The sequence below is a fragment of the Gobius niger genome (assembly GCF_951799975.1).
Source record: "Gobius niger genome assembly, chromosome: 11".
Lineage (NCBI taxonomy): Eukaryota > Metazoa > Chordata > Actinopteri > Gobiiformes > Gobiidae > Gobius > Gobius niger.
Genome location: NC_136862.1, coordinates 15,352,499 through 15,366,882, shown reverse-complemented (window position 1 = coordinate 15,366,882; position 14,384 = coordinate 15,352,499). Strand labels below are relative to the sequence as shown.

At 40.0% G+C, this 14,384-nt stretch overlaps 1 protein-coding gene across 2 annotated transcripts in view; it reads left to right on the top strand.

Annotated features, from left to right (window-relative positions):
• LOC306970236 (roundabout homolog 1-like) overlaps positions 1 to 14,384 on the top strand; it is a 124,289-nt gene that overhangs the window by 38,514 nt on the left and 71,391 nt on the right. The window lies entirely within an intron of this gene.

Below are 14,384 nucleotides of genomic sequence, written 5' to 3'. Positions count from 1 at the left end.
GGGGTTATGCAGATGTTTGCTGTTTCTGCACCTGTGACCATCACAGCAGTATGGTTTAGAGGTGAAGGTTTTATAGTTTAATTCTCAGATCTTTTTTTGGAAAACGCATTGTATAATAATCTATTTCTTATGCGTTATCTTTGTGAAGCATACAGCAAAGACAGATTATGCGCTGTCTGCTGTGTACTATAAACTTTTGCAGGCTTTAGTAATGCTTTACTTTTTGCTCATTTTGACAGCCGTTCTACCCAGGACAAAATTAAGATCATATTTTCTAAGCTTTTCCAAACATGAGCTGATTCCTAAATCTCTTGGACTGCTTTTGGCAAGGTGATAATAGTAGGATTTTTTTTTTTATATCTTCCTTCAATGAAAGTAAGCTGCTTTCTTAAATAGAACTGTCTTATTAAAATATATTTGCTCAAAATATCTTTTCACTCTTAATGTCTTAAAGCAAGCACCAAATCCTGGCGCCTTGGTGGATTTATTTTCTTTTTTAATGAAAGCTATCTTGGTCTTTGTTATCGTCAGTTCATGCATCAGTGACTTCAATCATCTTCTCAGACCCACTCGCTCCCCCGATGTGAAACCTAATATGTAAATACGGATGCCTGCTTTATTTTGCCACTTTCTTTCCAATTACAGTTGAAAGGTCATTTTTATGGTGGAGAGACAGGTGGAGATTGAGTGAGCGAGTCCAACTGTCAAAATGCAGCAGCTGCGCGTCCCTTTAATCCCAGGCTTTAAACGCGGAGCAGTGTGTTTCTTAACAGGTGACACGGCCGACTCGCTGAATCAGGAAAGTTGCAAGTGTCAAATATGTGGGGTTACCGGTCTGTTATTTCATTCAAGCCACAGTTAATGTCAAGTCACATCGACACATTTCATCCCCTTACATAATCTTTAGAGACTTAAGTGACCTTTTTCAATTGATGTTTAGATCTACACAAGCAGATTTGAAGTTGTTTTTGTTAGTTTGCTAAAAACTCTGCATCCAATGCAGCATCAAACATAAGCGAAACATCATTCCGACATCATTGGTGAAAGCATGGAGATATTTTTGTTGAAATGTCACTCAATTGTAACATATACATACAGTTGGTCATTTTGTAGGCTCCCCTTCGCTGTGCAGCTGTTTCTATAAAGAGGGAAAAAAAGAATGAAAGACCATGACTGTGTGGCTATCAGGAAGAGAATAGCCCTCGTACGAAGATTCAAAGATAACTCAAAGATGTGGAGTGGGTTGAAAGTTCGAAACACAGTTGCAGGTGTGTGTTTGATTAGATTTGATGGTGAAATCACGTAATCCGTAGTTTTTTATTGATCTCACGATGGAGAAATTCACTTGTTACATTCAGCTCTCAAGAAACACTCAAGGGTGTGAAAGGGAGACAGGAAATGCACAAACAGTTCGATAACAAATAGAGGTATCCTGATCTACAATTACTATCATAAAAAGTATATACAATAAAGGGGACAAAAAAAACTTAATTGGCTTCACTATTCATTTTTATGAGGTCCCCAGACAGAATATCTGATGACACCAAGGAAACCCAAGTGTCTGTGTGCTCGAATTGGCATTATTAACACGTGTCCTGATCTCTATGTGGATGTAGAAACTTGTAAACACAGCAGAAGTCGCTCAAATAATAATTGAATGGCCCGTATTGTGTCGACAGTTACAGCTAAAGCAATTAAACCGGACATGTTTTGTTCTTAGGAAAAGAAAAAGCTGTTGTGTAAGAAGTCGTATATTTTCTCAGCGCAGATTGAAGTGTGCCAACAAACAATCCTGTGTGTTAGTTAAGAGTGATGGAATGGCACCTTTAAAGCAGCAGACACGGGGCAGAGGGCAAAGGCTGTGACCCCGGTCAGTCAAACAGAGTCTGTACAGATGGCGTGGTAATTCATTGGAGTCGAACAAGTCCAAGTCGTTGGGAAACAAGAGAGGAGAGAAGAATGCACTGAAGTAAAGGAAGTGTGTGTGACAAAGGTTAACAACCACGGCCATGCCCTGATACTTGGCACAGCTTCCCATCTGTAACTGCCGATCTGCCTAGCTTAGTCAGCGCATAGGGCTCTCTGTATCCCATGGGCAGATATTTTGCAAGGGTCTTAGAATAATAATTCCCCCTGTAGTATCCATTTTCACCTTTTGAATCCTAATGAAAGACATGGTCAAGCGGGATATGGGGATAATGCCGGATCAGCAGCTCTCACAGTTGGGAAAAAGCCGTAGCCCTTGTGGAGGAGGACGGCGGGGGTTAGTGTGCAGAGTTCACTAAATTTACTGCAGGGTTTTAAGGTCGAGCTGGAATACAGAACGTGGACTTGTTGGATGTGTCCCGATGAGTTATGTCCAACTCGACTTTACCCTTCAGAGGTCAGTGGGACTCCTGGGTCACCCCGCTGGAGAGTTAAACAGCCCCCTCCCCCTGGCAATGGTATCGGGAGAGGGAGTTGGGTCAGGGCTGCACTGGTGAAGCTCGGGAGTGTTACAAGGAGGACAGGGTAGGCCCTCCCCTGTCAATTTGCAGATGCGTCGGATCATTTGTCAAGTCTTGTTCGTGTGTGATTTGTTTATGCTGCTCTTTGGTGCGCTGTTGTAGGTGATGATTTCAACTGAACAGGGTTGCAGTCTCGAACTTTTGAACCTGACGTTTTGTTATGAAATATTTGTACTTGGATTTGAAGTGATAAACATTCTCTCGATAGTTATTCAATAGTCATCCCAGAAAATCCAATAAAGTATACCTTAATATATTATGTTTATGTAAGAACTTAGTAACTGCGTCTTTCATGTTTTATTGAATGACTAAGCATGTGTCCAACTGTTTCTCTTGACGATTCAACTCTTGTATCTTTTAACTTTCCAGGATAAACATTGTGTTCAGTGTTAACTGCGACAGTTTTAAAATTCACATTCATTCACAAAAACAATTATTACTTAGATTACTTTCTCGGTCTAGATACTTGTCATTGTGACACCTACACTGTAAAAAGCATAGTGCATCATTTGCTACAATTCAGCTGTGGTTAAAAACCACTCAGGATCTGTGAGTGCCACTCAAGATGACACTGTAAAGTGCGATAGAGTGAGTAAAAACAGCACAGTTTAACTGTAGAAATAAGATATGGCTGCATGTTTTTTTTTGTTATCTTTGTTCACACAGTTGGAGTTATATGGTACTGTATTGCACAGTGGAGTGACAGGATTTTCAGTTTCCTCAACTTGTAGATGCTATACTGTATATCTGCAATAAGGTGATCAAATAGTTTCATTTTGACTTCTAGCAGATGCTTAGTCTTGGAAGAAAAAACATTTGCTATTTTCTCTTCTGAAACACTGAGTCCATCCATTTTTGACGTGCCTTCAGATTTGTGTTCTTACTTTTGACGGTGCTACGATTCCATTTGAATTACAGTGCAGCAATCACCGCGCGACTTCTGACTGCTAATTCAAATGTGCAGTCGCGCCATTTTGCCACAACTAATTAATCACTCTTAAGCACTTAATCACCAAAAGTGTGCTGTGTGACAGGGGCATGGAATAATTGTGCAGCTACCTCCTATATGCTATTGGCTCAGCATTAAACACTGTACTACAAGCTATGCATTTATAATCGGGCCATTTTCTGCAGTTTTCCTGTCTCAGCGGGCTCTCTTTAGATTGATATATTGGCTGTACTAAAACCCAGGGATGACTAATGAGTAAAAAAAAAAAAGTCTTGTCACCGAGTCTAGTCACTTTACATAAATTGAGTATTTCGCTAAAAGAACCCATGAAAGACGCTGTGGAACATGCACAATTCATTTGATCCCTTATCAGCACCATACAAAGCCTCATTGGGAAATTAATTACGTCTTAAGCCTTGACTCCATTAACATAAATTAAAGAAAATACGCCTTGTTCTACTGCAGGTATTATTAGACAGACACAAGTATTGGAGAAACGCAGTGGTGCAGTCTTGATTAATATGAAGTGATGGCTGTTCGGAAAGAGTGACAGGCACAAGAGAGAGAGAGAGAGAGAGAGAGAAGGAGAGTAAAACGCTGAGGAAATGTCTGTCCTTCAAGGCACAGAAACTTGTTTTCAGAAAATTGAGGTGACACGCTTCGGACAAAGACAGATGTAGCATGCGCTGATGCCCGGAGCGTGACCACGGGGTTCAAATCGTCTAAACACTGGCGTCCGCATCGGCAGCGGACTCGCAGTGGAGTGGCAGTGACGGAGATGAAATGGGAACGACGGCGGGAAAAGACGTATAACTTGGTTCCCTTTCAATAAATGTCACTGAAGACACTCAGCATATTTCTCCTGCCCACGGGGACCCCAGAGGACCCTGGGAAATGAACACATGTCCTATTGACCCCGGCCACTTGATTCAATCACGACGAGCTTTATTGAGGTGAAGGCAAAGTCACTGGCCGTGTACTCCAAAGGTTATTGGATAGCAGCCCTGTTTTTAGGTTCTGTAAAAGGAAGCAGAGCGGCATATATTCTTAAACTAATTGGACATTGCCATTTGCTGGAGGAGGAGTGAGGCTTCTGGCTTAGGAGGTTAAGCCATAAAGCCGTAGTGATGAATTAATAAGCCGGCGGGAGTGACAGCTGTACAGTGCAGACGTGTAACAAGTTCCTCAAGTTCCACAAGTTTGTATGGGAATGGGAAACAGATTTAGTGGCATCAATCATGTTTAGCCAATTACTTAGCATGCGTTCAACCAAGTTTGATTTATCTGCTGGGACCACCGCCTTGACCCTGGAAAGGCAGTCTTGGCGAACACAGCTCAACATGTATCCCTCTGGCAAAATTCACATTAACTAAAATCTAAGCAGGCTAATTATATCCTGCAGACATGAGAAATCCCTCACTGAGGCTGGACTACAGTAAGTTGTATTAATTCTCTGTCATGGCTCAAATGTTAATATTTTAAAGGCAGAGGCACAATTTTTCCATGTGATTTACGTGGTTATGGGAAAAACACTGTAACAACAAAGTTAACGCAATTCTGGAGCAAAAAATATTGCATCGACTGTTTTCCCGTAACCAAAATGGACAATATACGCCGTACTGTGTATTTTAAAAACTGCTTGTTTATGAACAATAGGCCCTACAAATCTCACTCACTCTGGGTCCAAGATTTTCCATCCTGCCAATTGCCTGATCTCTTGTTCTGTCCAGGAGACCAATCTGGAGCGTTCTGTCCTCCATCTGCCAAATTCCAAGATAATTCAGAATTGTAATAACTTGTAGAAAATCTAATATTGAAGCTCTTAAAACATTACTTTTCCCTTCAACAGAAAATCTGAACTGGCAGATGAAATCATAAAATTTATGAATTAATTATATGAAATGGGAAACACTGTGGCCACAATTCTGAAAAGGTTTCAAGCCAAAACCTCTCTTAACTAAGATTCTGATTTTTCTTTTATCATATTTGATCAAAAGGAAAGAAATTTGAAGAAAAAGAGAATAAAAACATCGATCTTCTACATCAAATTATAAATAGCAGAAATAAGATCAGATCATATGAAACAAAATAGATTTTAGTCCATGGTCAAGTCCAGTTATGCAGGAAGAGAAAAATTCATTGGTCTATTGTTTCTGGTTGAGGAGGGCAATATTGTTCCATTTCCTTGATAATTTATTTGATAAATTTCCTGGCTGCTGTTGCTGCCAGCACCACAAACGTTTTGTTATTTGAGATGCATTTTATTGGAGCAACGTCTCCAAGTAACAGAATGCATTCCTTAGTTATTCTGCACAAAAGTGTTTGTGGTGACATGGTTCTGGTAAGGTTTTAATTGAGCACAGCTCCAATGAATCAATCAAATTATTTATTTGATTATTTATAAAGAATACACAGGTACATAACAAAGTGCTGTACAGATTAAAAACATTCCCGCCCAGCCAGCCCTCCCATCCCCCCATCCCCCAATACACAAGTAAGAAGCAACAATCCATTAGTACACATTCCCTTTGTTAATTACTTGCAATCTTTAACGGTTTTCATTGCAACAAAAATGTTGTGACATGTGCCATACACATTTTGTCTTTCGATGATGAAAAGAAATAACGAGACACCTTCAATTTGCATTCATATTTGCTTTTAAAAAGAAGAAACAGAAGACACTGTATCCAACCATCTTCAATAATTTCCTGCTCACCTCTTTGTTTTGTTTTCTTGTTATTATTTCACAGATAACAGATCTGCGGCGCCTCATTGTTCGGGCTCATGCTGATGGTATGAATGCATTAGCATGATAGATATGTTCTCCCTCTGAAGTGGATCAGGGGATACGCGCGGCTCGCTCAGGTCGGCTGATTGACAGGCGGAGGTGGGACCCCTGCTCTCTCCCCGTGTCCGCTCCTCTTTGATTGTAATCTCATCTGGATGACGAGCCAGTGCAGTGGGCGTAGCATGTAGAGGAGCAGTTCTCTGTCTCTCCCAGGTCTCTCTGCCTAGAACCCATATATTAACTAATGGCTGCTCTCTTCAATTGGCTGTCACCGTCAATGACAGCATTCTGTCCGTAGCCACTATGGAAGAGCCCAATAAGGGACGTGTAAGTGGCAGCGATTCACTATGTCTCGGGAAATTTGCCATTTTCCCTTTTGTGGAGAGCGGGGCTGATTTTTATTTGATAGACAAACATAGTAAGTGCTGCTCGTCTCCAGCCACAACCTCTGATAGCATGTTTATTTTCAATTCTACGTGACAGGTTGGTCTGAGCTCAGTTTTTTTTTTTTCTTTTACTCTCCAATTTGGCGTCCAATAATCAGCATGTTTACATATAAGGGGTGTACTTGCACTCTGCTTAAAGCTCGATCAGGCTTTCATGTCAGGGTTAAGTTTTTCACTGCGAGCTTTGAAGCAGTTCTGGTCATACAGTGGGGAAAAAAAGTATTTGGCCAAAATCCAATAGAATGTCTATGTGAAAATGACCAAATACTTTTTTTCCCCACTGTAAGTGAAGTTAAAGTTGCAGGGGCACGCCTAGGGGATGGGCCACCCCAGAAATCTGATAGGCTAACTCTGGGGTCAGTGTAGGGGGTCAATTACAATTCAATTAAAGTTTGACCAAACGTTGCCAAATGTGGAAAAGAAATAAGCAAAAGCCTCGAGCAAGTTTACCAGAATGCTGCCATTTAGATAAGTTCAGTTCTGGCATAACTAATAGGTTGCGTTCACGTGATCACAAAAAACAATTTGGAGAAAAATCAAAACTTTCTCTAATTATTCAAAAACTACTTTAACAAATGCGGTATTATGAGTAGAGCTTTCTTATAAATAAAGATATGAAGACATGGAGAGGACACATAGTGGTTCAACAGCCCATAAATACATAAATAGACTCACGGAGGCTAATAAATTGTGCTAATGCTAACGCTAGCTAGCGGTAACCACAACTGCCTTTTTTTCACTTCTACTGAACAATCTGCTGGGAATAAACATCCATATGGACCCGATTTAGACTTGACAATATTTGTATGTGATAATAAGTTCATATTTCGTCCGAAAATGTCCCCCCTTGGCGAGGCCACACCCCCCTTCTATGACCCCTATTGCCGTCTGTATGGTTTAAAATTGAGGGCAGCTCTGTCAGCACGTATAAACTAATGTCCAATTATTTTCTCTGAAAGGCGTCCAAAAGTGGTGACAATATTCAAAAACATGAGCGTGATGTTGGCCAATAGAAAGAACTTTCAGACATAAAAATAAAATGTCAGGTATGTGAATCCAATCACTATCAAATGATAAGGGAGATCATTTGTTCATTTTCGTTTTGGAGATTTCTTACTAAAACTGTATTTCTCCCATAGTATTGACCCCTGACATTATGACATCATTTATTTATTTATTTGTTCATGCTCATGTCATGTCATGCCGTTACACAATATTTTTTCGTCCATACACGAAGAAAAAGGAACAGAGGGAAGATTAATATTACATTATGTTGTATTATGTGATCTGATCATCACATTCTAAATCTGTGTCTGACCACGCTCCTGTTCAGCTACTAAGATGATGAGTGTGTATGGGGCACATAAGCTCATCAAAAGTAACGGAGGTTTCTGACCCAGAATACTGACAAAATACATTATCAAACACTGTGCTCAGGTTTGCTCTGTTTGTTTATTATGTGCTGCTTAAGAACTCTTTGACCTCAGTTTTTCTAATCCAGATGCTTTCAGTTGTTGAATGTTATCCAGACAGTAAATGTGAATGTAAGACATTCAAAAGCCCTTCCTTTCCCCATTAGGACTAAAATGTTACCATGCTTATTTAAAAATCCCATTACAGTCTGACTAATTATTGAAATCACTGCATGTAAACGCTCGAACACCGCTCTTAGCCTTTTGTTTTTCACCGTTTTCCCCCGGCTGCTCTCTCTCCCGCTTGGCCTCCACGGTTCAGATCAGTCAGTGACTAACTATCACACTCTGAGGACAGCTGCGCCGTGTTTACAGTCTGGAGACTTTTGGCCGAGTGCGCTGCAAGTATTGTCTAAACAATTTCACTCGCTATATTCCCCAAGGCTCAACGTTTCCAAGTGCCAGATTTGCACCCGAGTGTCAAGACACAAGGAAGAAAAAAAAAAGAAGAAGGTTTGTTTGGCCTGTAACGATGAAGGAACAGACAGAGGGAGGTTGGTGACAAAGACCATATGGCTCCTGGCTGTGAAGCAATGTTATCAAAATGTAAAACGCTTCGCCTGCTGTGTGAGTGCGCATCAAATCTGAACACACACCCAATGTATAAGCGTTGACCTAAACAATAGTGACAGCTCCTTATACCCTTGCGTTCTGTTTACTGGCATTTATTAAGAAATACGTTAATGCAATCTGCATATTTAATCTCCCACAGGGCTATATATATTTGCAGCAAATTTGTAAAGCTGTCCAATCAAACATGTTGGTATGTCTAACTCGTGCTACATTAATTTACTGAAGAAATATATGACATTTTCCAAAACATTTTACTGGGATTAATTGCGATGAATGATAACCTCTGACCCAGGCCCAATATGTTCCCTCTCCTGCTGCTTTCCATGCGTAACTTCAGCCACCAGACGATACATAAAAATACCCTAATTAATCAAGACTGTTGCCTATATGTTTGTCAAGGCTAATCTGCGAATATATTATTTTGCATCGTTTTAAATGAGCTCATCAGAAAATCAAGAAAGTATGAAGCTATCAAATGAGAAGATGCAAAGGGAAAGGGCTTTATTGAAGTTAGGGGTGTGCAGCATCACAACATGGCCAAGAGAGCTGAGTTTACAGAATAATACTACTGTGATCAGCATGCTATAAGGTTTACATAGCAGTTTTAATTCATCAATTCAATCAAATTAAAAAGGGAAATATCTCAAGAATGATGATCAAAGTTCAAGAAAATTATGCTTTTGTTTCTATGTCTGTGCATGCTTTCTTCAATAGATGCTTACTATCATATGCCATACCTCTTACAACCTGCCTAAACTAAGCGCATTTTCTCCAGTTCAGCTTTACCCAAATCTTAGAGCTTCTTGAAACAAGTGTCAAAATAGCGACAAAAACGAGAACAAAACGATGAAAGTGCTGCAAAAAAGTTACAAAAACTCAACGAAAAAGTGGCAAAAATGTGACGAAAACTCGGTAACAAAGCCACCAAAGAGCAACAGAAAATCAACAAAAATGCGACCAAAACAGAACAGAAAAGGTGAAAAAATAGTGATGAAAACGCAATAACAAAGCCACCAAAAAGCAATAATAAAAGCGAAAAATTAGATGAAAAAGAACGTGAAAAAAGTGCCGACAACTAAGCAACAACACAAGGAAAAACATCAGTTTTGCAGGTCTTAGCTTTCAAATGAGGCGTTAGACTTTCCTGTCGGCAGCAAGCTCCAGTCCAGATGTTTTTAGATTTGGGTAAAGCGGAACTGGAGAAAATGTGCTCGGTTCAGTTGGGGATTAAGAGACCTTAGGTCTATTCTCTCCATAATACCGTATCTACAAAAGCTTAAACATGACAAAGGGTTAATTATCCCACATCTTTGTCATATTATAAGTTATTAAAACAAAATGTTTCTGTACAGTGGAGGTCTTTGTCCCTGATAATCCTTAGACACTATGTAGTTTGTTTGTATTTTTTAGGTTCTCTTTGGGGATGAAGTTGCTGACAGATACTTTATCCAAAAGGGAGAGGAATTAGCCTGGCTGCAAAAACATGTCTGTCAGTCGATGATAATTTTGCTCACCCCCCTTTCATACTTAGCTGTCAGTTTGCATATGTTTTGTGTAGGTCTTCATTTTGCCCCTCGTCAAGAGATGTTTACCATCATTTTGAACGTTCATGAATTCCCCCCACGATAGTTGCCGTGGAGACCATGTTTGGCTTGGACCATCTCCCTTGACAGTGAATCATAACCCTGTTTTCCTGCTCAGCTTGAGACCTCCAAGTTTCCTTACCGCCACAGAGCAGCGACACTTAATCCCCCCCCCCCAATAACAACCGCAAAGTTTTCACTCTTTATTGACGTCATTTGAGTTTTATTCACTTAGATTTTTCTTACAGTGACAAGAGGAGACATCCTGGTGGGAATTGTAATAAGCTTGGCCACGGAGGTGTTTGAACAAGCTAAATTAAATCATGGCTATAGCACTGTGGCCACAAAGAATGCAGTGGTAAGCACATGTAGCAACACTTCACTTGTAATTTTGTCAGTGTGGAAATATTAATGGCGTGAAGTTTATGGTTGAGTGAAGTGGTTTCCATAGAGAGGAAAAGAGATAGTGGTAATGTTTATGATGAATTAGCCTCATGCCTCATACATTTATATCTGTCATCTATCATAACCAAGAGTCAACAACATCTGCAGGCATGTGGGCTTTCCCAGAGGTCATAGGTACGAGGGACGTTTACAAAGCAGTCTTCACTGGGACTCCTTCATAACAAATGTTTTTATGTGGACCTCAATGTCTTGGTATAATTTCAGTGAGAAAATCAGCCCAATTACTAATGCTCTGTACTTTTAGACCCAGAATTTCAGCAACTTTGCTTTTCAGTGAGTGGGTGACGGTATGTCGGGTTTATGCATCCATCTGGAAAATGGAAGGCCTTCGGTGTTAGCCCTGTCATTGTATCCCTTACTTACTACCCATTGGTCTTTCCAGTCATTATAATGTGGCTAGTGGTGACAGAAAGGGCATCCACCGTGAAAATCTGCCACATGACTGTGCAGTTGGTTCATTATCGCAACCCCTGCCAATAAAAGGAGAAGCTAAATTATTTAAAGGATCTCTATCCGTCATTCACTTAATTGCAGTCAGTTTGTATGAGGAGGTAGAAGGCCCTGAAGTGTGGAAAGTTCACCCAAATGTTAGTTTTCTGTTGCCTTGAACAGCACTATCTGTGTGGTATCATGTCACTCGCATAACTGTAATTTTGTCCAATTAAATGTGACACGGTGAAAATTCCTCATAGAAGTGGAAACACATATGATCATCCTCCCAGATGTGCACTGTGTAATTGTATTTTAATCATTGTCTTACAACTCGCGAGTTCATCATAACAAACTTTAGGGACTATGATTTCAGCAAATCGTGGGTCTGAAAGGGAAGATAACTTTGTCACCGCCAGCTACAGTTTAATTAACATTTGGGAATGCTGGCTGAAGTTGTAGGAAGATTAAAAGTCAGATTGTTTATTGCTTTCCACAATATAATCTTTGTACAATAAATTATGTAGTGTTTTGCATTTTCCATAACAAAAATTACAGCACTATTGTTCAAAAAATCTGAAAAATCTCTTCTTCAGTCTTTGTCAGTCTTGATGTTATCCAAATACTTTGCCACTGTGTTGTCATACCCAGGTTTCTTGATATAAATTTGTTTCTATCACATGTGGTTTGGTCAATAATGCTATTAATCCTATATATGAAAAGTATGCAAAGTACTGACCTAGTGTACACTATCCATCTTTGTCATCACTTCTATTTTTAGTTACAATTAACCTGTACATGTTCCTGAGGGGAGTAGCATAAGTGTTAAAGTCTATTCTTACTGAAACATGTGTTGTCTATTGTTACATTATGGTCCATGTGGCATGTTTCCAAGTCATTACCATTTACATCTCAAATATATCTTACGTTTTCCTCACATTGGAAACAGATGCTCTTGCTAGTATTTATTAAGATTGATGAAAGGTGAGAGTCAAGCATGCTCGTATTGTAACAAGAATCCTATGCAGGATTGTGTATACACTGCAAAAATTAAAAGACGGTGCCTCATGACAAAGAGAGTCTTGGTTGCGTTTGCTGGTGCAAGCAGCACAGAATCTGGCGTTGATGCGAAATCACTCTTCCAAAACTAAAAAATGTGCCGTCTTGTCTAATAGGCAGCAGAAGTGCTGATTTATAACATGCAATGGGGAGTGGAGAGGCAAGAGAGAGAGAGAGAGAGAGAGTGAGAGTGAGAGAGAGAGAGAGAGAGAGAGAGAGAGAGAGAGAGAGAGACGGCTGCTTCCTCAATGGAATAATGAGATGAACAATTCCACGGCCCCACCACCATCACTGTCAGTTCTGCCTCTCCTATTTTCTGCCATTCCCCTCCTCCTCCTCCTCCTGGTGCTCTTCCTCTTGGAGCATCTCTTCATCTGTGTCCTCTGGGAGCAGTGGGGAATGTGCAGACAGGTTTGTGATGGAGCTGCTGTAGTGGCTGATTTGCCAAAGCTGCTCATTGAACGCTTTGATGACCGGTGTTGTGTTTCGCCGGTATAGAATTGTCACTGGAAGAGATAAGGCATGTGTCGGTGAGCGCGCGCAGCCTGTAAACCCAAAAAAAAAAAAGGGTGTGTCTCTGTGTGGCTTCGCACTTCAAAAGCCCAAGTAGACGATTTATAATTCATTACAAGGGTGCGATGATTGAAGTTGAAGAAAATTCCTTGTGTTTAAAATGTCTTATCTGTTGTTTGAAGGCGCTCCTGTAATAGATGTTCAAAAGCCTGATTGTGACTAGCCCACTTTTCTTTTTTCTTCCCTCAGGCCTTAGTCTAGTCTTTTTTTTTTTTTACACTGTAACCAGGGATAATGCATTTTACAGCCCTCCATATTATATCACACAAAAAAATAAAAATAACCATCATTATACTGGGTTTAGGATTAGGGATAGGGTTACAATTATCATATTACCATCAAATATTTTTTTTTTTTCTCTAGGGGGAGTCTCTTCCACTTCTTAAAACTGCCCCTATGTGCAATGTTTTTCTTTAAATTGAGTTTTGGTTGGCTGTAATTGGTTATGAAAGAAATTAATCAGGAATTTGATTTTTAAGTGTTCGCTATAACTTGCATATTTAACATTTGTGTTGCAATTATAAAGCGCTACAGGCCTCAGTTTACCAGTTCCATGCCTGGATTATTAATAAGGGATTCATTAAGGGAGTGTGGGTGATGCTTCCAAAATGTAAACGCTGTCTGAAGAAATTGAATGTGTTTAGAATCTCCTTTTAAACTTTAAAAACTAAATGAAGTGTTGCTTTCGAATTGAAGCTACAATCCTTATTATATCTGAATAATGCATGAATGAAAGATGACATTGCATTCTTCTCTGTTTTGTGTGTTTGCATGGTGTCTCTTTTCAACCAACAGACCCCACGGCAGCAATCAGAACGGCCTCAGCTGTATTAGAAGGCACCTCAGAGTCTATTGAAGGCATTTGGAAATATATCAACGCACTATCACTAAGTCTGAAAATGAATATTTGATTATGTAAAATGCGAAGTTCCCCACTTGCCCGGCCTCTCTCATTTACTGTTGTTCTCTGTGGAGCAGTTTCCTGTAGACTACCCAGGGCCATTGCTGCAGATCTAACAAAGGAAGTCAAATACAGGCGGCGATATGAGGCAGACTGCAAGCTCGGGGGGGAGAATAAAACCCAGACGTGGCGACAAAGCTAAGAGGAGAAACTGGGAATAATTAGACGAGTCAAAGCAATTTGAAGCCCATAGCATCCGGGCTATTATTTATTTACGCACTTATAAATGCCGCTCACAGGCAATGACACGCATCTCCATACAAAGCACTTACCTAAAGCTGTTGTTTTTACATTTTTCATGCAGCATCCATCTGCTGTAGGTTTTTTTTTTTTTTTTCTTTACCCAGAACACATCAGGATTCAAGTCATTTTCCTAACTGCAATCCACCGGCAATTTATCACAATATAGCGTGAAAAATATGCTATTATGCAGCTTAAATTAATTTTTGGGTGTGATATTACATCTCGTGTACTTCAGACAACAATACAATAGCAGATTCAGGAGTGTCAAATTGAAAAGCGTGCATGGTTTGAATGAAACTTTGCCGGACTAAGTAATCTAATGGCGTTGCCGGTTTG